Source organism: Dipodomys ordii, unplaced genomic scaffold (assembly GCF_000151885.1).
Source record: "Dipodomys ordii isolate 6190 unplaced genomic scaffold, Dord_2.0 Scaffold32, whole genome shotgun sequence".
Lineage (NCBI taxonomy): Eukaryota > Metazoa > Chordata > Mammalia > Rodentia > Heteromyidae > Dipodomys > Dipodomys ordii.
Window position 1 is genome coordinate 13955042 of NW_012267248.1, and position 26451 is coordinate 13981492.

A 26451-nucleotide genomic window follows, 5' to 3' on the forward strand; every position below is an offset into this window, starting at 1 on the left:
GAGAAGACATGCAGTATGCCATTATTTAATATAATGGAGAAAATAGATTTAAAAATTTAACTATATGAGCAATACACATTTTTGCAACAATGTTTGCAACAATAACAACAGCAAAGATCTCATCATACAGACATGACACTTGGAAAACATAGAAAATAGTCAAATCCATTAAATAGTGTAAAGGGAGGAATCTTAGACTTCTACTGGAGAAAACTTGTTCTTAAAGAAGGAAAAATACAAAATAAACAGGTCAGATTCATGTGCTCACATAAATAGTATTTAAATTTAAACCAAATAATGTAAATGATTCCTAAAGTGGATGAACTATGGGACAAACACAAGAGCTCTGGCTACATGGGAGCCAGCGCAAGCAAAAAAAAAAAAGTGAGATTCTAATTGCAATTTAACTACCAAAGAGCTGGAAGTGAAGTTGTGCCTGAAGTGGTAAAGAGTCAGTCTTGAGCAACAAAGCTCAGGGACAAGGCCAGAAATTCAAGCCCCAAGTACTGGCAATATATATATACATATATATATATGTATATATATATGCACACACATATACACATGCATTTATATCAATATGCATCTATGTACACATGTGTATAACCATGTCCATGTATATATGTGTATATTTGTATACATTTATTTATCTGTATGTTAACATGAATATTTACATGTATACGGTATGTGTACATATGGATTTATATCTATATATGTGTGTATATATATTATTGCTGTTATTTTGGGATAAATTGTAACAGAGGAGTATATTTTGGGTATTGAAGAAAAATGAATAATGTTATACAGATTTCCAGAAGTAGTGAAGATTAATCTCAAATTAGAGTGTACAGGATATGGATGTGTGGAATGAATGGCTTTCAGCATGCTTCTAATTAGGAGCAAGGTCAGGTTATTCAATTTAGAAAAAAAACTGTCGAAGACAATTTACGAATACTGAGTCAATCCTTGCATATATACCTTTCAGAGTTTAAATACACTTTGACCTACATTGATGACAACTTCCCACATCACAAGTCAAATATCTTTTTTTATGGCTTGTCCTTCCTTTCCCTTCCCTTCCCTTCCCTTCCCTTCCCTTCCCTTCCCTTTCCTTTCCTTTTATTCCCTTCCCTTCCTTTCTCTTCCCTTTCCTTCCCTATTTTTTCTTTCCTTATACAAGTATTTGGGTTTGAAATTAGTACTTTGAGCATTCACTGAGTTTATTTGCTCATGGCTGGTGAGGCCACTTCAGTGAAGTCTCTGGCTTTTTGCTGGTTAACTGCATACAATCGTCTCAGTCTCAACCTCCTGAATTGCTGGATAGGAGTAAGCTACCAGGACCTGTCTTGTTACTGTTTACTTATGTCCTGATCCATAGTGGTCTACTATATTTATGCCTTCTGTACATTCATGAATAAATAATTGAATTTAAACATTTCTATCAAACTAAATATAACAATATTCAGTTCAGACAATATAATTACATTCACACACATACACACATGTGTATGTATATATAAAATACATGGACACCTTAACAGTGAGTAATAGTTACATTTAGAAAATGTAACAATTGCTGGGTGCCAGTAATCCTAGCTACCTGGAAGCTGAGATCTGAGGTGTCATGATTCAAAACCAGCCATCGCAGGAAAATCCATGAGAATTATTTTTAACAAACTATGCAAAAAAAGGTGGAAGTGGTGCTATGGCTCAAGTGATAGCGGACTTGCCTTGAGCACACAGTGCCCAGAACCTGAGTTCAAGCCCAGGACCAGAAAAAAAAATGTACTAATTGCAGAAAATGCTCTAGATTTCCCTTTAATGTTCAGAAAGAACATAAACTGTATAGAAAATAATAATTGTAATTAATGTATATAAGACAATTTTTTAAAAGAGCATCATTAGAATGTTTGCTCAAAACTTAAATGGCTTACATGATTCTAACTATTGGACTATCAAGAAGATGGAGAAAGAAGAGAAGTGGACAGTTAAAGGTGAATAATTTCTAAATACAGTACAACTTCTTATAAAGATAGCTTAAAGAATCTTGGTTAAAGCTGTTGCTCAATAGGGACTTTGAAGAGGAGGAAAAGATAAAGAGAGGATTATTGTGATAAAACATATCATATGTGAAATAACATTATCAAACACATATGTGAAGCTTCAAAACACCACTGTAAGTTTTACAAGTAATGTATGCCAATAAAAACAAATATTTTACATTATATAGAAAACAGGAAGGATAAATGAACACACTTTAAACCATGGCCATAGATTCAAGGCTAGAAAACTAGAATTTATTTTTGGCTTCCTGAAAAGCAGTTGAAAAGAGGAAAGTAAATTTGAGCTGACCCTGACTTCATGTCCAACCAGATGGTTTATTAATAGATGCTGTAGAGATCACTTTTCTTACAATATCTTATAATCTATTTTTAATCCAATCTGAATAAACACATGTTGACCTAACTAATCAATTCTCTCAGAATATATAATCTGTTTTCACTTAAAGTAAATTTATAATATCAGAGTCATTGAACTTACTGTTAACAAGGGAGAGAGTAAAATATGGGATCAAGAGTCACATTACAAACATGAGGATCAGTCAAATATGTGGAAGAACAAAAACACATATATAACATAAGCATGTGCATATACATATACATCATATAAATATACACACACACAACTGAGTGTGTGTACTTGTACATAAATGCACACAGACTTTGTGAATGCTACAGTTAACAGTAATTAAGATGTCAGAGAAATTAGATATGTAAAACTAAGCCTTTAACCTTGTCATTGAAAGAATATCCAGAATCAATGGAATATAAGTTTGTAAAACCCTTTCTTGACATAAAAATGAAAAAGGGTGGCGAGATCTGAGGATCACAGTCAAAGCCAGAAGTGGCAGGAAAGTCCATGAGATTCTTTTTTTTTCAATTAACCAGCAGAAAACAGGAAGGGAAAAGGCTTTCATTCAGAAGGTTATATTTTTCTTAACATAAAATTCAAAAAAATCACAATTCTTAGAATACTTTATAATATTATGAAAACTCTTTCATAATATTTCAAAAATATTATCAATACAAAAAACAAAATTTGAGTTGTGGAAGACATCGACTTTTCAAGAGTAAATATTAAAGGGAAACATTACTTTTAGTAATTATAGATTATTTGAAAAAGTACACTCACAAACCAATCACCAAATAATCCTAGTATCTTAAGAAGCTGAGATCTGTAGGATGTCAAAACTATCCAGGAAGAAAAGTTCATGCGATTCCATCTTCAAAATAATAAAAACCAGTGAGGAAAGCATGGTTCAAGTGGTAGTGTGCCAGTCAAATAAGCAAGCAGAATAAGTCCTGAGTTGAAATGCCACAATGGCGAAAAATATATAAGTATATGCTTATGAGCTGGGAATATTTATCTATTCATTTACATGTTAAAAGTAAAACAAGTGGGAATCAAATATTAAATATACATTAGTATATATTTAAATTCATGTATATGTATGTACATATATTCTGTATTTTATAATTGTATCAGATATAGAGGTAGAAGTACATGTACATAAATACATGGATGCAATATGTATCTTAACATGAATGCATATTTATATGCATAGACTACATAAGAAATAAAATTACTGAAAAATTCTATTAAAATCGTATTTGAAAGAAGCCTCAAGACATACATCTGTTTATTTATTTCTAATATATAGTATTTATGACTGCGGAAAAATAATTGACCTCTTTAATATTTTGTCCTTAAAATTATTTTATGGTATTGGAATATTTTTAATTAAATTAAAATGATTTCCAAGTAACAGAGGAAGTATTAAGGACTTGACAATTTACTCAGATTAATAGAAGGTAAAATACACTTTTTTTTTGTCTTATTCAGTAAAGGAAAAACTAAGACAATAGCAGTGATATAAATGCACACAGCAAGGATCTAAATGAGCTATTCTAACCAAAGGATAGTGTTGTGGCTAAGGTCAGGCTTTAGAATCAGACAACCTGAGAGAGCTTGTGATTTGTGAAACACTGGAAATAAACGGCTTTACAACAGTTTTCTGGCAAACACACAAACAAGTAAATTCTGAATTTCAGCTATCAAATGGCTGGTATGAATTGAGATTTTATCCGATGGTAAAGCTGGTGAAAGCATTTCTCATGTCAAAGACTCAAAATTTCACTTCTCACCCAAACAAAAATAGTGCTAATCCACAGTTTCTTCCTTGTGCATACCACTCATTTTGCTTGTTTAACACTGTGAGTGCCTGATGACGGTTTAACCAGAATTATTTCCCTGGAAAAAACTTTTTGACCTTTATAGTACTTCCATTTTATTGCAGGATGTAAACACAAAATTCGATTCTCAATATTAAGTGTAAAATCTTTTTCACATATCTGAAAGTAAGTGAAATATGTCTACATTACATATTGTAAAATATTTCGAATATATATTAATGTCTGAAATTAAATACCTTCTGGGTTCCACTTTACATAAAAATGATATGATACAGCTAAATGAAGAGATTTATAATTAGGAAAATCCCCAAGTCTTATACATATAATGGGCTGCATGGTGGGAATGAACTTGAGCAAGATAGAATCTACATCCAGAACAAATTACTAATGGGGCCTGTTCGTCACTTTGTGCATGAGGTAATATGCCTTCTGAGCTGGCATCTACACAGTAGTACTAAACTCTCAAAAAAAGACTGGGGTGCAACACCCAGTGTTGGGATATTTCAGTAATCCCAGAACTTGGAAAGCTGAGTCAGAAGGATAGAGTTCAAGGTCTGACTGGGGACATTAGCTCTTGTCAGGCCTGGGTAATAAAGCTCTTGTCTGGGAAAAAAGAGTGTGGGGCGGAGGGGGGGGGAAGGGAGGGGAGTGGAGGGCGCAGGGAGAAAAAGGGAGAGGAAGGAAGAGGTTGGCTTAACCATAACAGGTAAAACAATAAATTATGTAATAGTCCAAAAAAGACTAATTAATTGATAGTCCTAGGCAGGAAAGCAGATGTGTTATGGTGGGCTTTCCAATTTCAAGTTCAAGTTTTAGTTGTGTGTTTTCCTTAAGCAGAGCTAACAAGGTGCCATGTGAATTTTGCATTAGTAGTAAATGTGAACTCAGACAAGAAAGTCACTGATGAATCAATAGTGTGGTTATAGTTAATGAATCAGTGCCGCACTTTTGTTTAAATTTCATATCATTAAGTGATTGATTTGACATACAGGTGGTGTTTTGATCACCTTATTATTATTATATTTTTTTTCGTCCGGTAGTGGAGCTTGAATTCTGAGCCTGGGCGCTGTCCCTCAGCTCTTCAGCTCAAGGCTAGCGCTCTACCACTTGAGCCACAGTGCCACTTCCAGGTTTTTTCTTTTTGCTTATGTGGTGCTGAGGAATTGAACCCAGGGCCTGATGCATGCAAGGCAAGCGCTCTACCACTGAGCCACCTTCTCAGCACCGATCAACTTATTATTTCTAATTGTTATTTATTTAAAAAGGAAAGACTTGTGAAAGACAAGAGTATTGAAATGAAAATATAGATGGCACTTTCCTGCTGAAGTATGACCTCAGAGAGTTATCAGGAACACTTGCAGAGTCCTGACAACTTTATGGCATACAGACAAGAGAGATTTTTTTTTAATCAGCTAGGACTGTATATTTTGTTAAGTTACAATGATTTCACAGAACCGATTCACTAAAATTACAGTTGAATCAGTTTTATTGCTGTTATATCTGGTGGCAAAATCACTAAAAATTAATCATTCAAAATAGAGACTGTTATGTTTAGTGAAGAAAAAGATCCCAGCAAAGTATATAGAAAATTTATTTTGCTGAGAGTCATAAATAATAATTCTTACTTACTTTTTGTTTTTTTGTTTTGTTTTTTTGTTGTTTTGTTTTGTTTTTGAATAAGAAGTATTCTATTTGGATAAAAGTATATTCATACAAGCCCACAAAAATGGGTGCTGGTGGCTCACTTCTGTAATCCTAGTGACTCAAGGAGATAAAAATCTGAAGATTGAGGTTCAAGCCAAGACAGGACAGTCCATGAAATTGCTATCTCAGATTTACTACCAAGAAAGCCAGAATTGGAGCTGCAGCTCAAGTGAAAGCTCTAACTTTCAGCCAAAAAGCTCAGGGATAGTGCCCAGGCTCTGAGTTCAAGCTCCAGGAATGACACCAAAACAAAAACAACAAAGTTATATAAAAAGTACTAATAGCTATTATATCATGGGAAAATTAAAATGCTGTGATATGTTTCCTCTATTTTCTAATTCTCATTTTTAAATATGAAAATAATGTAAAAATATGTAAATAGAGTTTTTATGCAAAAATCTTTAAAGTAATTCCTGATGGATTTTTTAAAAAAATTGAAATGTCTTTTTTCTGCTTTTTTTTCAATTGTATATATAAATTAGGCTATGGTAGTTAATAAACTAATTTTATGCCTGAAACTAAAAAAAAAATCTGTAATTTGCTTCTACTTTTCAATTTACAGCAATTCAATTTGCAGTTGATTACCTATATGACAACTAGATACTGAATTCCCAGTGCTTCTTTTTATTAAAATTCTCTTTTATCTCCAAAGACTTGTACACAGTGAAGCTTCTTTTTGGAATTATGTATATGTTTTTGGTAGTAAAGCTTTCACTCAATTATTAATACCATCTCAGACAGACTATGCCTATACTCTTTAGTTTCAAGGTAATAAGTAAAATCTGTTTTCTTTTATGTCTAAAAAAATGTACTTAATTACTGATTATAAAACTAGGTCCAGCTATGTCAAAAAGCAAACTTTACAATTTAGGCAGGGGTGGGGTGGGGGAATGTAATTGTGCAAATGGGAGGGAAGGGATGGTAAGGGAAAAACAAAGGAGGCAACAATGCTTGATAAGAAATGTACTCATTTCCTTGCTCATGTGATTATAACCCCTCTGTACTGTATTTTCACAATAAAAACTTATTAAAAAAACTATGTCCATTAACTTACTTCCTGTTGACTATAATTCTGTTTTTCAAAATCAATAGTTAATTTTCCTAAAATTATACATACATTAGAAGCTTATGCAACAATAAAAATGCTAAGATATTCCCTAACCTAAATGTTTCTTAGAGATAGAAATCTATTTTTTAAATAACTAGGAAACATTTCACTGGCCACCTTTTAAATAATATTAAACGTGAAATAAAGATTGACCCCTGAAAAAGGTTCAGTACTTTGATAGATTAAGTATACACTACTTAGCTAAATACTGTGTGCCTCTGTGTGTACATATTTGAGAACAATTTTTAATGGTTAAAATTAAATTGTTTAAAACTTTTTCGGATAATTACCCATCGACCTGCTGCCTTACATTCTCCCTAGCTTCACATATCCCTCCTTTGTTCTTCCAGTACATCTTCATGAAATTTTAGCTGTGTATTTAGGAAATTCTCTGATATTTCCCCTTATTTAACTGATAATTATTTTTTCTCACTACTTCCTTCATGTGACCATGCTCCTGGCTTACCTCCTATCATTACTTAGTTCTTTCTCATCACTGACTGAAACACTCTCCCTCCTTTCCTATTCAGTTGGTCATGTCCTACAGTGTCTTCTTTCTTACATTTGACAGTATCTTTTCCTTCAACATTCGTGTATGTTATAGAATAACTTTCAGAATATAATACACCACGGTTTTTTGCTATGTCTGGGACCACGTGCAGTCAACAGAATTGACTAGGAAGGCTTTTATTCCATGCTTCCTTAAACTCCTCTCACCAGGTTTTCAGGATTTGTCAAACAAAATAATATGCAATCTAGGTAAGTTGAATATTTATATTAAATTATGAAAAACAGTGTCTAACATATTTACACACCATAGAAAGAGAAAGAGAGAGGTTTTATTTTTCTATACCTCCAATGTTTCATGTATTTTTTTCAGATTTATTTGCCAAACACATACATTTACTGATAAAACAAAACTACTCTTTTTCTGAGTATTAAGGAAAACTGTATTATGAACCTAATTACCTTAAAAATAAAGATCTTGCCTGAAAAGGATTATAATTGGTAGGAAATACAGGTTTTTATTTTTTCAATGACAAATTTTAACATAAAATGTTTGACTTTTATCATCTAGTAAGAGCACTTAACAAGAGTCATATTCTTTGTAGGAATGATTAAGGACACCCTACAGTATTGCTAACTTATAGACAGGGTTATGCAAAAATACTTCTCTAGAAGTGAGTCTATATAGATAGGATTGTAACTATTGAAGGACAAGCCGTGTCTCCCATTTCTTTGCCACACACAGTGACCATTATTCTCTGCTTCTATGAGTTTGATGAGTTTAGACAATTCATGTAGAGGTTTCACCTCATTTCAACCTAGCTACCTTTTACTTTAATATTGTAGTATCTTCCAATTTTTCTTATTTGTTCTAATCTAAATTTCATATAATCCATTCTTTATAAGTACACAATGTTTGAAAAGTATAATTAAGTCTTATAAGACTCCACATAGAGCTCCCCTATGACCCAGCAATCCCACTTTTGGGCATTTAGCCAAATGATCACAAACAAGACCATACTAAAGCACTAAACCTAACAGCACAACTATGTTCATTGCAGCATTATTTACCATAGCTAAGAAATGGAACCAACCCCAATGCCCCTCAGTAGATGAATGGATCAAGAAATGTGGTATATAGATACAATGGAATTCTATGCCTCCATCAGAAAGAATGACATTTCCCCATTTGTTAAGAAATGGAAAGACTTAGAAAACATTATATGAAGTGAAGTAAGCCAGGCCCAAAGAAACATAGATTCCATGGTTTCCCTTATTTGCAATAACTAGGATATATCTGAGACAAGCAGAAAAGGTCAGATAAGTTGATGTTAGGCTACATGAACCCCAAGATAAGGATTTAAATGTTTTTTTTCTTGCTATTGTTTCTAACATATTTATAAGATGATTTCTTTGTTGCTTTGTATGTCCCTCCCCCCCGTGTAACCCCTGCTTTCACTGTATTTGATGTTAGTATAATTTGGGGAGGCGAAGGGAAAAAAAACAAATTGTTTAAAGAGAGATACAGGTGGACCCATTGCAACAATGAGATGTACAAGCCGTTATGTCGAATAACGTACTTTACAACTTTGGAGGGAGGAGGAAGGGAGGGGATGGAAAGGGATGGGAAGGGAAAACAAAGGAGGAGACAACAATGCTTTATAAGAAATTCACTCATTACCTTGCTCTTGTAATTGTAACCCCTCTGTATGGTATTTTTACAATAAAAAACTTATTAATTAAAAAAAGACCTAAATGTCTCTCTACTTGATTTCAAAGATATTTCAGGCCTTTATTGTGGATATAAGACGAGGTCAAAATGATCTTGTCTCAACCTAGATTTCCAGTTTCAAATATGGCAACTTTTTTTTTTTTACAGAGATCTATCTATATGGCACACCAGTAGTTTTAAAATTAATTGATTTACTAACATTATTTTCTACCTCAATAATTAATATTCTAGCCAGGCACCGGTGGCTCACACCTGTAATCCTTGCTACTCAGGAGGCTGAGATCTGAGGATTGTCGTTCAAAGCCAGCTCTGGCAGGAAAGTGCATGAAACTCTTATCTCCAATAAACCACCAGAAAACCAGAAGTGGCGCTGTAGCTCAAGTGGTAGAGCACTCGCCTTGAGCTGAAGATCTGAGGGACAGTGCCCAAGCCCAGAGTTCAAGCCCCATGACCTACAATAAAAAAATTTAAAAAAATGATACTCTATTTCCTTAGCAAATCTCATAAAAAAGTAAATATGTTTTTCCTTCCAAACAATATCAAATGTTGTAATGGTATAATGCAATGATAGCACCTTAGGCAGGCCTTCTACAAGTTAAATAAATCACCTGCAGATCATGAAGTAACTATTTCAAAAGAGGTTTTAAATGTCTTTCTTCTGAATGTATTCTCCATAAAGAAAAAGCTATGTGCATTTTTTCCCATATTGTCAACACAAGATTTTGGTAGATGTTTTGAATGATTGATGACACAAATCAATAATAGATTGAGTGAATACATGAAAAAAATCAAATGAGCTACATAGAATGAGCAGTTGTAACTCATTTACTGTTTCCTACTAAACAAGATTGAGATAAGCCTCAGTCTCTAAGCTTTATTGAGAATTTTCTTGCCTGTGGCATTCTTTGTTTTTCTTCTCTTCAAAATCAAACCTCGCAATAAAGAAAAAAATTAGAATAATATTTAGGCTCCAATTGACTAAATAATTCATCTCAATCTATTAAGCTTACTAAATCAGAACTGGATCTAGAACTTGAATTTATCATCTAATTTTCTTTCCAGAAATAATTTAAATATTAATTAATATCTTATTGCATCTTAGTGTTATAGTGTTATAACAGTAGGAACTGGATTTAGAGACTTTACAACTTTTATTTTGCAGGGTGGGGGGGCGGTCCAGTCGTGGGGCCTGAACTCTGGGCCTGGGCACTGTACCTCAGATCTTCAACTCAAGGCTAGCACTCTACCACTTGAGCCACAGCGCCACTTCCGAGTTTTTTTTCTTTTTGCTTATGTGGTGTTGAGGAATCAAACCCAGGGCCTCATGCATGCAAGGCAAGTGCTCTACCACTGAGCCACCTTCCCAGCCCTTTACAATATTTTTTAAAGATAGTTATGCATACCTTGATTTATCAAATATTGTCCTCAGAAGGTTTTAGTACTGATAATTTCCCACTTTTTTAACATTATAATTCCTTGGGATAAAAATGAATTTTCTCTTTAATCACTAGAACTCATTAGCAGTTTATGCTATTGAGTTATGAACAATTTTGTTATTAACAGTCCACCTAACACCTCATTTTAAGTGTTTGTTTTTAGTAAAATAGAGGACAGTCCTATGTCAAGAATAACAAAATCCCAAAACACAGGACAAAATTTAAGTCCGTAGACCCTACAACATAATTGGTTCTGATTTTGCTCTATATTTACAAGCTGTGGGCACTTGGCAAGTTACTTATTGTGTCTTTGCCTTCACCTCAGGATTGAGTTTCAAGGATTGAGTAAGTTAACACCGATAAAATATTTAAAATAATTCTTGACGCGTTATGCCAAATAAATATAAGCATCATTGCACACCTTTGTGGTATTGTAAGTTACTAACAATATAATTGTTAAAGACAGAGAGTATAATTACTTTTTTAGATAAGAGAAAGAGACATTAAAGTAAGAAGAAATTCATGAGTGACTATGCCAAGGTTTGATGGAGACATTTTTCATGAATTATGTCTACAAGAAGTTAAGTTTTTTTAGTATGTCAGGATTGGTGGGGCTAATCATAGATTGAATATAAACTGAATCACATAAAAATTGTTGTGAATCAATTAATAAGGACACTTAAATTGTGACTTCAAAATGATTATTCATCTGTAGATGTATTATCATTCTGTTGCTGTGACAAAATACATGAGAAAAATCCTTTTAAATGAGGAAATATTTTATTTTCTCTCATCAGTTAAGAAGTCTTATCCATAGTTATTAGGCTTTGTTATTTTGGAGCTATGGTAAGGCAGAACCCCACGGTGGGAAGCATGTAGTAGGTTCAACTTCTCCTTTCATGAAAAGCAGAAGGTAACGAAGAAGTCGGAAATGTCCTCTGTCTGAACATATATTGATGCTTTGAGATCCAAGCACTCATCTCAGTAACCCTGATGCTGATAGAAACAGTAGATAATCCATAGAAATAGGGCCTTAGGCTAAAAGTCAAGTATCATCCCATGAGCTACCTATGAGATGCTTACTCGTAGATCTTTTGAGTTGCTTCTGTCTTCAGTGAAACTACTGCTTAGTGATTATGCCCACTGGAACAAGGGTTTTAATACTTTCTTACATAAATGTCAATGGAAAATGTCAACAGAGACACAAATATAAAAGAATAAGAGGAGAAGGAATAGTTTGGTACAGTGATACTTGCTATTTTCCACATATTACTGAATGAAAGGAACTGTAGCATACATATCTATTCATTTTTTATTTTCACAATAATCTTAGGTTATAAAATACTTTGTTCATTTTCTCAATAATGTTTTATAAAGACTGCTTTGTGGCAGCTTCCATGGCTGGAAGAAGTTGACTTTGAAACCTCACAATTCAAAGTCTTAGTTTACTGTGTAATAATAAACTATTTCAGAAACAAAAAACATGTCTTATAGTTTATTGAGACTATTACTATTATCAGTGCTGTCATTATGATATCTTGGTTGCCAATTATGCCATTGTTTTGCAAATATTTATTTTCATTTATCTTAAATTAACTTTGATCTAAGTAAACACATTACATATTATATGTTTTAGGGGTTTAGCTTTACAAAGACATATAAATACTAAGTTTCTAGGTTTAATTTGTTTAGTTTGATAATCATTTTCTTATGAATTTACTTATATTTAAAACATACATGTTATTGAAAACATGAAAATTTAAGTGGGAGCAATACAGTCCCCATTTCACAATAATCACTAAATTAACTTCAAGAGTATAGTTGCTAATTTTATCAGTAAATATAGTACTAGATATGCTAAGCAATCCAGATTATATCTAAAACCACACAGAAGACCTAGTAAGGATAAAGAAAAGCTTTAAACTTGAAGATATAAACCAAATATGGTGATGGTTTATTAATAGCAGAAACCATAGACAGAGATCACTATGTTTTGCTGGGGAACAATATATATATACATATATATATATATATATATATGTATACTTAATGGTCATTCATCTTTCATCTTAAAGAAAGCTTTATTAATTACAATGGCAGAGGTGGTCAGGGCATCAAGAAATAACATTTTATAACACATGCATTAGGAATGTAATAGTATTTCAAACATTAAGGGACATTTCTTTCCATTTCATGTGTCAGTGAATAACTCATTTTTCCATTTTGATTTGATAACATTTGGGCTAAGTGAAAAGAAAATATAAAGTGTTCATTGGAAGTGTGAAGAGGTCATAAACTTAAACCATAAAATACTTAGGGATTTTACACTTTTTAAGCTCTGGTTGCATAGTTCAGGAGTGACATAATTAATCTCTTCTTGAAGAATGAAAACAATATTTATTTCAAGGAACTCTCATCTAGCCAGTACAGTTTTAGTTTTTTGATTCTATTTCCTCAGCTGTTCCTGTCTGCCCATTTAGCTAGGAGAAAATAAATGACTTAAAAATGCTTGCTCTATAATTATAAGAAAATTCTCTTTCCCACATAAAAGGAAACCCCCCCTACTGCTGACTTCTACTACTTATCAGATGGTGAAGACTTTCCTTTTCCTCATAATCCTTCCTAAAACTAAAACATCTTCACTACAATGTCTTTTTATTATCTACTTACACAAGTGTAACACTTTTATATTAAAAACCAAACAGTTTTCTCATGACTCTATGTCTCTCTTTAGCCAACCTGGGTACTGAGATATTTTGCCATCTGTTCTTAACCACTGCAGGCTATTGCCTCTCATTCTTTTTTTCCTTCTTTATTTTCTAAATTTCCCCTTGATTGTGAGCAATGAGGTAACATTCCTTCCAGATCACTTAAGTTGCTTTGCCAACGTCATTTATAATTCCATTTTACTGACTCCAAGTTTCCATTAATATCCTGGCCTTTTTCAAGCTAAATTTCTGAGAAGAATGTTAAAATCATTTTCAACAAAGAAATCAGCTATCTTTTTAGTTTCTGGATGATTAAGGAGATAGCATCAATCTTGTTCATGTCATTTATATTCTTATTTATATTCTTTCTTTAAAATATATTCCATGTTGACCACAAGATTATTGAACTGAGAACTGGTGGGGTTCCTGTCCATCATCCTAGATACCCACTAGCCTGAGATGGGAGAATGGTGGTCTGAAGGAAGCTTAGATAGTCCCAGAGACTCTATTCAAGCCGCAAGTACTCTATGTGTGTGTGTGTGTGTGTGTGTGTGTGTGTGTGATTAGATTATTCCATTTTTTATTACTCTTTATATTCATAACATTTTTCCACATTTATCACCTACCAAATGCCACATGATGTAAGCATTTAAATATGTAAAAAAGTGGGTTAGGGAAAAAATTAAATCAAGGTACTGATGAAAGCATTTAAAAGATGAATGGTTGTTAGTACTAAAATTAATTATACTTTTAATTTCTCCCTTACTCAATTCATTTCTTGTAAGATCTTCATTAGAGATACATTAAAAAATATGTCAAGGAAAAATGAGCATTAAGGAGAATCTGGAAGGTCTATACAGTGTACAAATTGTTTTGATCCTTCAAAAGCAAAATGTAGTATCGATCTAGTCCCATTAATATGGAAAAACATTTCATGAAAGTAAAACTAAATCTCTACAAGATATTACAAGGGTCTATTAATGTCATTCAGACACAGCTAAAATTAATTTGAAAACTGTTGGCTTAATTAAGGAATGTATATGCATATTTCATGCAAATTTGGAAATTTAGACAAATTTTATCAATCAAAACAGAAGATGATATGCTCTAAAGCATGTCTCTGGTTCATAGCTAAGGTGTGATCTATTTTAAGATGAAACTGCTACATGATGTTATTTATTTCCAGGTGCTACAAAATTCATTTAATTTGAAGACTGATTAAAACGGAGAACCTCATGACAAGTTGAAAACTGATGCTCTACCAATCAAACTAAGGTCTGACACAGACTGCCAACATAGCAGAGAAGAATCAACAGGGGGAAAGTCAGTGGTGTGGGTAGGCACCCACATAGATTTAGTACTAGGAATCATAAAGTGAATCTAAGGAAATAATGTCATTCTCTGAACCCAAGTCATACCAAGCCTGTAGATGAGATTTCCCTCCTAAATGTTAACTTAGTCATATATACCAGTAAAAAAAAATGACCATTGAATAAAACACTTGTACTTTCTTTACACCTAGAATATATGAATAGTCATCTGAAATCACTTTAAGAATAAAGTAAATGAGTCCTCATTCTTTCCTTTCACATCAAAAGTTATATAACTCAAATATTTTTATACACTATAATGCTAGTAAGTAGTTTATAAAGTTTGTGGATTTTATCATCCTGGAGATAAATGACAGGACTGCGAAAGGATGATGTTCCTATTGAATTTCTTTCCATTAGGTCTCAGTTGAAGAAGATACTAAAATATTTAAATTCTCAAAAGTCTCAATACTAGAAAAAGCAGAAAAATTCTTTGAAAGTTTAAATGTGCTCATCTATGAAACTGAAATTTAATTTATGCAACCAACACTTTTGTTTCTAATTTCTATTTCTAGTAGTATGTAGTATTATTTTAGAATGGTAAAGATTTTAAATATTAGGCTAATAAATATCATTGACTAAGCCAAAGAATTTACTTAAAAGTTGGGATTACATTAACGTTGCAGATCGATTGTTTTCCCTGAGAAATTCTCTTGTTTTCCTGAAAATTAGTTTCTGGTGTGTCAATTTTTAACTATTGCAGCATTACACTACCTTCATATTACAGATAGCATAGAAAGTAGCCAAAAGTACACAAAGAACTCAGAATTTTCTGATTTTCCTTATACTCAAAATTAAAAAAAATTATTTGTAAAATATTTGTTTTATTTACAGATCACCAGCAAATACCATATATGGAATTACACAAAATATTATAAGCACAGGTAGCACTAGTATTCCAAACATTATCCATATAAAACATTTTATAGAATATTTCTTCTCATATATATTAAAATTATATAAAAAGGAAAGAAGGAAGGAATGGAGGGAGGGAGGGAAAAATGGAAGAAAGGCAGAAAAAAGGAAGGAAGCGGAAATCCAACAGTGAGGTGAACTTTCTGTGGTTTATAGTTGAACATAGATACCTTTCTTTTTTCTTTAATAGGCATGAATGTATCCGTAGCAATGATTGTTGTGGTGTATTTATGTGACCCAAAGGTTCTGGCAGGAGTAAAACAGCAACACTGCCAAGAAGAACACAACTGGGATTTTCCCATTTGAAACAATATCACAGAAAGAAAGGTGGTACTTGGAATGAGTGAGAATAGATTTTCATTCAAAGATGTTAGCACTGGGATGAACTGTTTAATAGCAGATAGAGGAAGACTTTTTTCTTTTAATTTCTTCCCTTCAATAATTGTATGCTCTCTATATTCTATGGTGTCTTGCAATAAAGATCCAGTAAATTTGGATGCAATTTCTGTATCTAATAAAATCAGTAAATCAAGACTATTTGAGAATTACTATTTTAGTTAAAAGAGAGAGAGAGAATCACAAAATATTTTGTTTTGAACTCAGCACCGTTTTTTATATGGGTAGAAAACAATTCCTCTTCCCCTACCCCTTCTCTCTCTTTTACTCCCCCCTCCTCCCCTTCCCCCCAATTTGTAGAACATTAATTTTGAGTGATCATGCTGAGATTCTCAGGTTATGAATTTATCTTGAACATATTTTCTCAATTTCATCCTGCAGATAATTGTCAGAATCATTTAATAAAATGCAAAACTGTACATTCCACATCTCCACATAGGGTTTCTACCTACCTGAAGTATGTTTTACAGTACACTCATCCTTTATTATCTGGCACTTTCTCCATATCAGCTTCTGCACTGCAACCCTCACATGTTAAGTTCTAGCTCAGAGAATGGCTCATATATTTCCTGGATATACCATGTGATATCTCTTCACTATTCTTTCACTCATATGGCGAGTTCTATGTGTAAATCCCTGCTGAAAATCCACATGATAATTTTTATAGCCACAAACCCTGTTATCTCTTCATTAAGTTTTATTGATCCTGTGTCAGAAAAACAAAGATATATGTATAAAGCTAAGGGAATGAGTGGAAAAATTAACTGTTTAAGAACATCATAAATAAGCATAAGTTCCACGAGTAAAATGGTAATTTATTAGCATTGCAAAAATATTAGTATTATGTGTGTAGGAGTATGCAATTGACAAACAGCTAGTTTATATAATATAGATTTCTTCCAAATAATAAGAAAGCACTAGCTCAACTAAGATGAAGGAAGAAAACATGCTGCAGCTCAGTCATGCCAGTTCCATGGCAGTCTTAGATTGGGAAGATTGAGATTCCATGCCAAATTCATGCACAAAAGCCTCTAAGACTCTATCTTTATAGAACAAGAAGGGTGTAGTGGTATTCTCCTGTAATTCTACCTATGGCCGGAATTGAAAAATAGGATAATCATAGTCTAGATAAGTACCTTGTGAGAAAGTAAAACCCTATATCAAAATAACCATTGTAGAAAAAGGAAGGAGTGTAAAGTCAGCAATAAGACACCTTCATAGGAAACATAAGACCCTGAGTTCAAACCCCAGTAAAAAATGTGTGGGTATGAATATATATATAATATATATATACATATATATATAGAGAGAGAGAGAGACAGAGACAGAGAGAGAGGGAGGGAGGGAGGAAGAGAGAGAGGAGAATAACAAGAGAGAATAGTCAAGATGGACAGAAATGGATGGCCAATATTAAATTTTAAATTATTTTTAAAATTTTAAAAAAATATTAAAAATCAAAGAAAATAGTCTTTTTATATTTACTTTTATTCTGAATATTGCATATGATTAAAGTATGGTGTTGATTAAAAATATTCAAAGATGTTTGTACACAGAGGTGAAATGAACCCTAAGATATGTATTCAAATGCTTTTTACTTTCATGCGATTGTTTCTAACATATTTATAAGATTATTTCTTTGTTGCTTTGTATGTCCTTCCCCCACGGTATAACCACTGCTCTCACTGTATTTGATGTTGGTATAATTGGTGGAGGGGAAGGGAAAAATAAATCGTTTAACTAGAGATACAGGTGGACCCATTGCAACAATGAGATGTACAAGTCTTTATGTGGAAAAACAAACTAACAACTTTGGTGGGGGGGGGGAGGATCGGGCGGGGAAGGGGAGAGTATGGGAAGGGATGGGAAGGGGAAACAAAGAGGAGGCAACAATGCTTGATACGAAATGCACTCGTTATCTTGCCCATGTTATTGTAACTCCTCTGTACGGTATTCTCACAATAAAAAAAAATAAAACACCAAACTGTACCCTACAAATGTGTAACTTTACTATATGCCAAGTAAAAAGTAAATAAATAAGATTAAATGTCAGAAAACCTTGAAAAAATAGGAAGGAAAATGTTAATATAGTATATACTTATTAAGTTTTACATAATGCAATTAAACATGGAGATGCTTAATGTGAAAATTCATGCAATTACTAGAAAAATAATGACTCATTTTATGCATGTGTAAAATCTATTAAGCATAAAGGTCATGTCACAAAATCTTAAAGATAATATATACTTTGTGGGTTTTTAAGAAGTAGTTACAAGACAGGCAATGTTGAATCACTGCAACTGATTTTTATACTCAGTGTGTCTGTTTCTCAGTTCTACTATTTGCAGAAGCCTACTTGTGTGGACTTAGGAGAGTTCACCTCTTTTTTTTAGGTGGGGAGGGTCCTGTCATGGGGCCTGAACTCTGGGCCTGGGCGCTGACCCTCAGCTCTTCAGCCCAAGGCTAGCGCTCTACCCTTGAGCCACAGCACCATTTCTGGCTTTTTTCTTTTTGCTTATGTGGTGCTGAGGAATCGAACACAGGGCCTCATGCATGCAAGGCAAACACTCTACCACGGAGCCACCTTCTGAGTTCACCTCTTAGTATACTGAATATTAGTCTGAAAATTGAAAAATAATTTTTTCAAGGAATGACAAAAGCTTGAAAGTTATACACAAATATATCATTAGAATTAATTTCTGAGAATGGAAATGGAAATATTTATATGGTAATATTTAATTCTGATTGTATCTATTCTCATATTATAAAAGCTTTGTCATTTTTAATGTTATTCACAGAATTTCCATTATAAAAAGTGTGTTGAGATTCACAAGTCAGAAATAAAAATAAATATAAATAAAACATAAATAAATATAATTAAAAATAACAATTTGTTTTCCTTGTGAAAACAAGTACTTGGATTGAATAAGTTAGAAGAGCTTGTGTTTTACTATGTGTGGGTTACATAGACATGGTACAACACACAGTGAGAATATTAATTATATTTGCCAGTACAGAGTAACTTGGTCAACATATTTATACAAATCAATACAGTTGTTTGACTAAGACATTATAAGTATTTAATAGAAAAAGAGTACAAATTGTGGGTGCAATAGTAAGAAAGGATAATTATAAATAAATAAATGCTATCATAATTGCATGAAAACTGAATATATAAATTAATTAGAATGCCCAAATTGGTAGGATTTACTTTTATGTAGTTGACATTAGTATTTATATTCTCAGTTTAAGTATCAACACTCACTTTACTATAATCAGAGTGTTTATTTCTATCCAGTAGTTCTTTGTAGGAATTCTTGCCACTGCTTACCAAATGCAAAGAATTATCTTGGCAATTGCATGTTTTTTTTGACACCTGGAATACGATTGTCATTTACTGTGTTCAACAGGAGGTTATATCTTTCAATTGTGTCCTCCTTATCTAATGGTATGCAACTTTAATGGAATGGAAGTCACTTTTCTCTCTCAATGATCAGAAAACCTGCACAATTGTATACAATTAGTCATATCACAATCCTATGCCTAAAGTGTGCTGCATTCTTATTATTTAACTTCCTGATATCTCTTTAGTCCTATGATATTAGTATTTTTATAGTATACTTCATCTTTGGGCAAGAAAAAAAAAGAGAACTGCTTTTAGGTTGAGTATTATTTAATGAAATCTTCCTTCAGTGAGAAAGTCTTCAATTCTGTAAAATGTCCTAAATTATAATTGCTATTATTTACACAGCTACGGGAATTCAGACTTTAGTATTTAACTGTTTTCTATACAATGTCTTTATATTACACTAATATAGGTCTCACTAGTTCAAAATACTTTAGAGTACAATGGTAATTAATAAAAATACTTTGATATAACATAAATTCACTTTATATGTGATATAAAAGACAACCTTCAAGAAAGGGTCACATCAATCAAGATGCATTGTATTCTTAATCTGACTTGTAGAACTGAAGAATCTATACAATTACTTAATGAAAATAATAATTAATTAAAATGATACTACTAGCATTAAAAGTATTTTTTTCTTAAAGAGAATCCTAAATTAGGGCCTAAAACTTTCAAGAATCTAATTAATCTTGAAAATCACTAATTATTCAAGTGTTTGACTCTATTAAACTTTAATGTGTTCTATGGATTATAACCAAATAAAATAGGTTTGTGGTAGATATGGTAATATTGAAAGAGAACAGAAAAAAACTATTTTAATGTAAGGAATCTTTTTGCTGATGAGTTCACTGCTGGTGTCTGAAGGTTTTGTTCAACTTCCACTCTATTCACTACCTGTGAGTGCTGAAACTCTTATTGCTGCTGTAGCAAGTACTAACTCTGAAAATGGCTATTTGCTCCTAGAGAGTAATACAATTTTGACTTCCTGGCAGTCAGAAAAAAAGAAAAAAGGACTAAAAGTAACTTTGCTTTTTCTACAATCAGAAAAGACACATTCTCAGGCACCTAGGGAAAAATTAAAGTCAACATAATATTTAACAGCTATGGGAGTGCCTAATAATCCACATTGACTGCCCTCATGAGAAATACAAATTTACCTTTATGTCTTTATTGTGATTCCTCCAATCCATCAAATGACTGCATTTGGCAATTCCCATCACTTTGATTGCTCTAATCTATCAAATGATGGAACTGTGTGATTCTCATTTCCTCTAAAAGGGTGTTCTGTTTTTCTCTTTCCTTTTTTGCAGACTGATTTACAACTTTTTCTTCTATTGCTCCCTCTGGTAGTTTCTTTCCATATTCCTACCAGCTTTTGTGTTGAACTCTTTGACTAAATTGCATGGAGACTCACCTTCCTCATTACCATTAATCCCTGCCTTCCTATTTTTGAATTAACAGTATCCAAATATCAAGAGAGTTTTATGGTCATTAACCCATTTCTTTCTTTTTATAATTATGTAAAGACAGGCATTGCATTCCCAATGAGAAAACTATTAGAACATGTTTTCTCTAAGATTAAAACAAAATCAATCTGCCCAAGTTTTTAATATTATAATATGCTTTAAATTTCTTAAATTGATTTTCATATTAGGAGAAGGCTTAATGAGATTGTATAATAATGTTAGTGACTCAGAGAAATGTGTTTTGATTCCCCCAAATTTAACAAGGTATCAGCCCAATCAAAAAGCTAGGTGTGGTGTCAGGTTTCTGCCCCAGGGCCAAATGCATGAAGACCCTACCTGAGAAATTACTAAAGCAAAAATAATTCCTGGGAGCATACCTCAAGTGAACAGTTCCCATCTAGAAAGCAAAAAGACCTGACTTCAAATGCCAGTATTACCAATAGTGATAGATAAATGATACATAGATACTTAACTGTGCTACAAGATAAATACATTATAAATGGAAGGAACACAAAACTCTGTAAGGTAGATTATTTTATTCTGTTCAGTGTACATTCTAATAAGCAATATTTAATTGGCACATACTCAAAAAAAGAAAAATATTTTAGTCAGAATAGAACAACGATTACAAAAAAAAGAACCTCAGATTTATGATTTAGATTTATAGGAACCAGTTATTGGTCTATTTGTGAAACTAGAAGAAAGAAAATTGAATGCTAGTTGAAGAATTTAATACCAACAGTATGATCCATAAGTATTAAATAAACCTTTTTAGCTGAGGTATATGCAGAAATAAAGGTCACAGCAGAGAAAAAGGAGGGAGAGTTCCTGGTAAAGAAATTTAAAAAAATTATGGAGTCCATAATAATCTAAAAGAGAAATGGCATGGGGAGTGATATTTTGGATAAGGAATACAGTACTTATATCAAATAAGTAAAAAAATGAAGATCATCCAAGTTTTGGTAGCAGAATTGATGATAATACAATTTCCTAAAATTGAAAAAACAGAATGCAAAGCATTTTATTAGGGCAGTTTGTGGTAGATTTAAAGAACTAGTGGTTCTCACTGTTGGTGATCCCAAGCAGACTGCTGGGTATTGAAGTCTTGCTGACAAAAAAAAACATATGAATGATGTATTATATATTGAGCATTGTGACAAGAAGAGTAGTTAAAAGTACACACAAAGAAAATGAAAGCATGAAAGTATTAAACTCAAAACAACAGAATGCAGGGACAGAAAACGTTAAAAGGTGACCCTGAAGGAGGATGCAGAAAGGTAGTTTCAGAAATGAGTATTATTAACAACATGTGATCAAAACAGTTCAATATGTTTGGGAGCAAGGGATAATCTTTTCATAACCTGATTCAGTAAAGCGATAGGACAACACTAAGCCAGAATGAAGGCTAAGGAGGAACAATTGAAGTAAAAGAACAGGTTTCAGATAAGAGGAAGCATTTATGTTGAGTTTCTAACAGTCTAGACCTTGCTGGAAAAGCTGTGGACATATATATGCATGTAGTTCTCAACAACAAATGTATGAGGTAGGTATGATCATGGAATGAACTTTAGAGATGACAATAAAGAATTGTGTCATTTTCAGGAAAATGGATGAAATTACAGAATATCACTTCAAATGAAATCAATGAAGGTGAAATAAAAACAGCTCACATGTTTGCTCATGTGTGGAAAGTAGACTAAAGAAAAAGTTGGCATGATTGGGAGAGGGAGATTATCTGGGAAGTAAATAAAAAAGAAGCAAGACCGGAGATGATAATAGAAGGAAATAATTATATATACATATAGAATAAAGTTTGGTATATACATCATTATAAATTCCAGTTAGTCTACAGTCATTACTTAGAGTTTCATAGTGTAATCTTTACATTTTGTAAGGAAATTTCCAACAGTTTCCAGACAACTGAATAACCAGACAGTGTTATTTCAGAGCAAACATGTAAAACATACTCACATTTATTTTTCCTTTGGCTTGCTTTCATTTATCTGGAAGGTATCTAGCATTTATTCTACTTACTAATCAATATGTTTTATCAGCATAGACAATCACTGAAATGGATTGGCATGATTTCCTATAGGAAATGAGATAATTAAAGTCCTGCAGAGTTAAATTATGAGACAAAGGCCTGGAATTGATGAAGGTTAGGGACAAAACTGTACAGTTTTCCTCTACAAGTTGAAAGAATGTGACTTCTGATGTTCTTTATTTATTGGTAGTGAGGGAGGAAAAAACCTGCATTAGTCAGCTTGATAGCTAATTTTCCAGGTATCAGGAATTATATTCACTATCTCCTTTAAGGATCAAATGCAATTGGAGATCCATCCTGATTGAGCTTATGATAGTCCTTTATGGTTTTATCTGATCTATGGGCCTTCCATCTAGGCCACAGTTAAATGGGATTATTATGGGTATAACTACCTCAATGGATAGAACTTATTTCTTTCCATGCATTCAAGACCAAACTTTTGGAGCCATTCTTGTTTTCTTTTTCTATGTTACACACATTCAATTTGTAAAGACACTCTCCCAGATTTCTATTACTGTGGTAGCCTCCAAAATGCTTTCTTACCTTTATCTTTGTCCTTTATCATTGATTTTCATGTAGCAACAGAGAAATACTTCAAAAATATGAGGCATATATGCAACTGCTCTGCTCAGTATTCTGTGCTTGTGCTCCATTTCAGCCACAGCAAAGGTTAATGTTTTTACAGTGGCTTTCAGAACCCTGTGGGCCCTTTCAACCTGACATTTCTTACCCTGATCTCCTTGTTCTTTTTATTCCCACCATATTGGCCTTCATATTCTTCCTCAAAAATCTCAGACCCAATTCTGCCTTAAAGTCTTTTCTCGTGCTTCTTCTGCTTATAAGGTTCTTTATCCTTGCTTTCTTCAAATCATTGCTCAAGGAACAACCCTAATCAGTACATTTAATCAAAACCAAATCCAGCCATTTCTTTTTGCCTTCATGTTCCCAATAGTGCTCACACTATTTTCAGTTTCCTAATCTTCATTTAACATATGTCAGATACTTAGCATATTTATTTCACTTATGTTTAGTACACAGAATTTCTCCTGGGAATGTTGGTAGAATGAGATTCCCAGGGTGATAAAACCTTTGTCTTCTTTGATATATTTATCCTAAAGAATAATAGAAAAGTGTGTGTCTGAAAGACGATACAAAACATGGAAGGAGTCCACAAATGGAAAAGTAAATAAATCTTAGAAACAAGTTTTGTGAAATAAACTAAGATCAAAGAAAACACACAGCCGGGCGCTGGTGGCTCACGCCTGTAATCCTAGCTACTCAGGAGGCTGAGATCTGAGGATGGCGGTTCAAAGCCAGCCCGGGCAAGAGAGACCGTGAGACTCCTATCTCCAATAAACCACCAGAAAACCGGAAGTGGTGCTGTAGCTCAAGTGGTAGAGCGCTCACCTTGAGCTGAAGAGCTGAGGGACAGCGCCCAGGGCCAGAGTTCAAGCCCCATGGCCGACCAAAAAAAAAGAAAACACACATCATATGATTCCATTTACAAGAAACAGAGAAAAAAAGAAACTACAATAATTTGTTTAGAAATGTATCTATCTATCTATGTATCCATTTATCTATCTATTACACTATAAAAAGAAAGACAAACAGAAGTGATGATTTATTTATATATTTATTTCATTATTTTGTTCTGGGACTGGGACTTGAGCTTCTTCTCACATTCTATTTTGCTTTTGCGTTCACTGGTGCTGATAGTATATCACTTATGCCATACCAGCCATTTTGGCTTTGTTTTAGTTAATTGGAATTTCATGGATTTTTCTGCCCTAGCTAGATTCATACCGCAATCCTCAGATCTGAGCCTCCTAAATATCTAAGATTACATGTATCAGCATGTGCTCAGCTCAGAAAGTAATTACTTTTGAGTTTAGGGAAAGTAATTTAATTTAGTAGAGAAATATGCTACTTTAAGTAGAGAAATATGCTACTTTAAAAATGGAGATGATGATGTTCTAATACTGGAATCAAATGCAAATAGTATTTACTATTCTTTTCTTTCATTGTCATGAAATAATTAGGTTGAAGTTTTAAATTTTTTATTTTTAAAAATTATTAGCATAAATGGTGGATAAAAAGGGTGATTTTTTTTTACTTCTGCTCACTTGATGTTCATTTATGTATTTACTGAATAACTACTTGCTTATAATTTGTACTCAACTCAGGAAAGTATTTCATAGGCTATAAGTGAGCAAAATAGGGAAGAAAACACAACAAAAATCACTTTATTTTCTCAAAATAATTTTGATTTTGGAAACTAAAAAAATAAATATGCATATATTTAATATATTTGATGTCCACATATTTGATGGATATGATAATCAGGAAAGTGCTCTCTTAACTGAGAACTCAGAACCTAGGGAATCCGGCTCATGAAAATAATTGGGGACAATTGTTTGAAAATGTGGAAAATTTAATATATGTTTCCTGAGTTTGAAGCATTTGAAAAACTATAAACTGACAATTCAGGAGCCAAGGAGTCAAGAAAAGAAATGTAGGAAGATCAGACTCCATTGTCTTTAAGGACCTTAGGTTGTGTGGAATTCCTTGAGAAGACATGTGGAATTTTGATCAAAGGAATTATAAACTTGGAACATTTAAAACTGGCTTTTCTGTTGAGAATCAGCATGAAGGAGATGCAATCAGAATGGGGAACTGCTTAGAAATCTTGAGCACCCTAGCTGGCAACAATGAAGACATAAGCCAGGGAATCACAGAGGAAGTATAAAAATTAGTAAGATGCTGAGTATAATTTGAAGGCTGACCTCATAAATTGGATGTGGATTGTGAGAGGCAAAGATTTTCAAGAATGACACTAAGGTTCATGAACTGAGCAGTGAAAATGATAGAGCTAAATACTGACTTAAGAATGACTGTGGACAAATCAAAGTTCTGGTTTAGGCACAGAAGTACTGAATTTGATCATATGAATTAAGCAATTTGAAATTCAGCAACATAACTGGAAAGCATTCTAGAAATATTCCTTTTTTGACTAAGCAGAAGAGAAACAGACATTAATGTTCTAAGATTAGGTAGAATAACTTCAAGCTTTGAAGGTAGATACAGTTATATGTCAAATTATGGAGGGGCTACTACCTGACAAGCTCACTACAAGTTGAAACAATTGTATTACAAGAATCATATATTAAGTGAAGTAAGCCAGGCCCAAAGAAACACAGGTCCCATGGTTTCCCTTATTTGCAATATCTAGTATATGTCTGAGTCAAGCAGAAAAGATCAGATAAGTTGATGTTAGGGAAATTAACCCTAAGATATGTATTCAATTTTTTTTTCTTTCATGCGATTATTTCTAACACATTTATAAGATTATTTCTTTGTTGCTTTGTATGTCCCTCTCCCACAGTATAACCCCTGCTTTCACTGT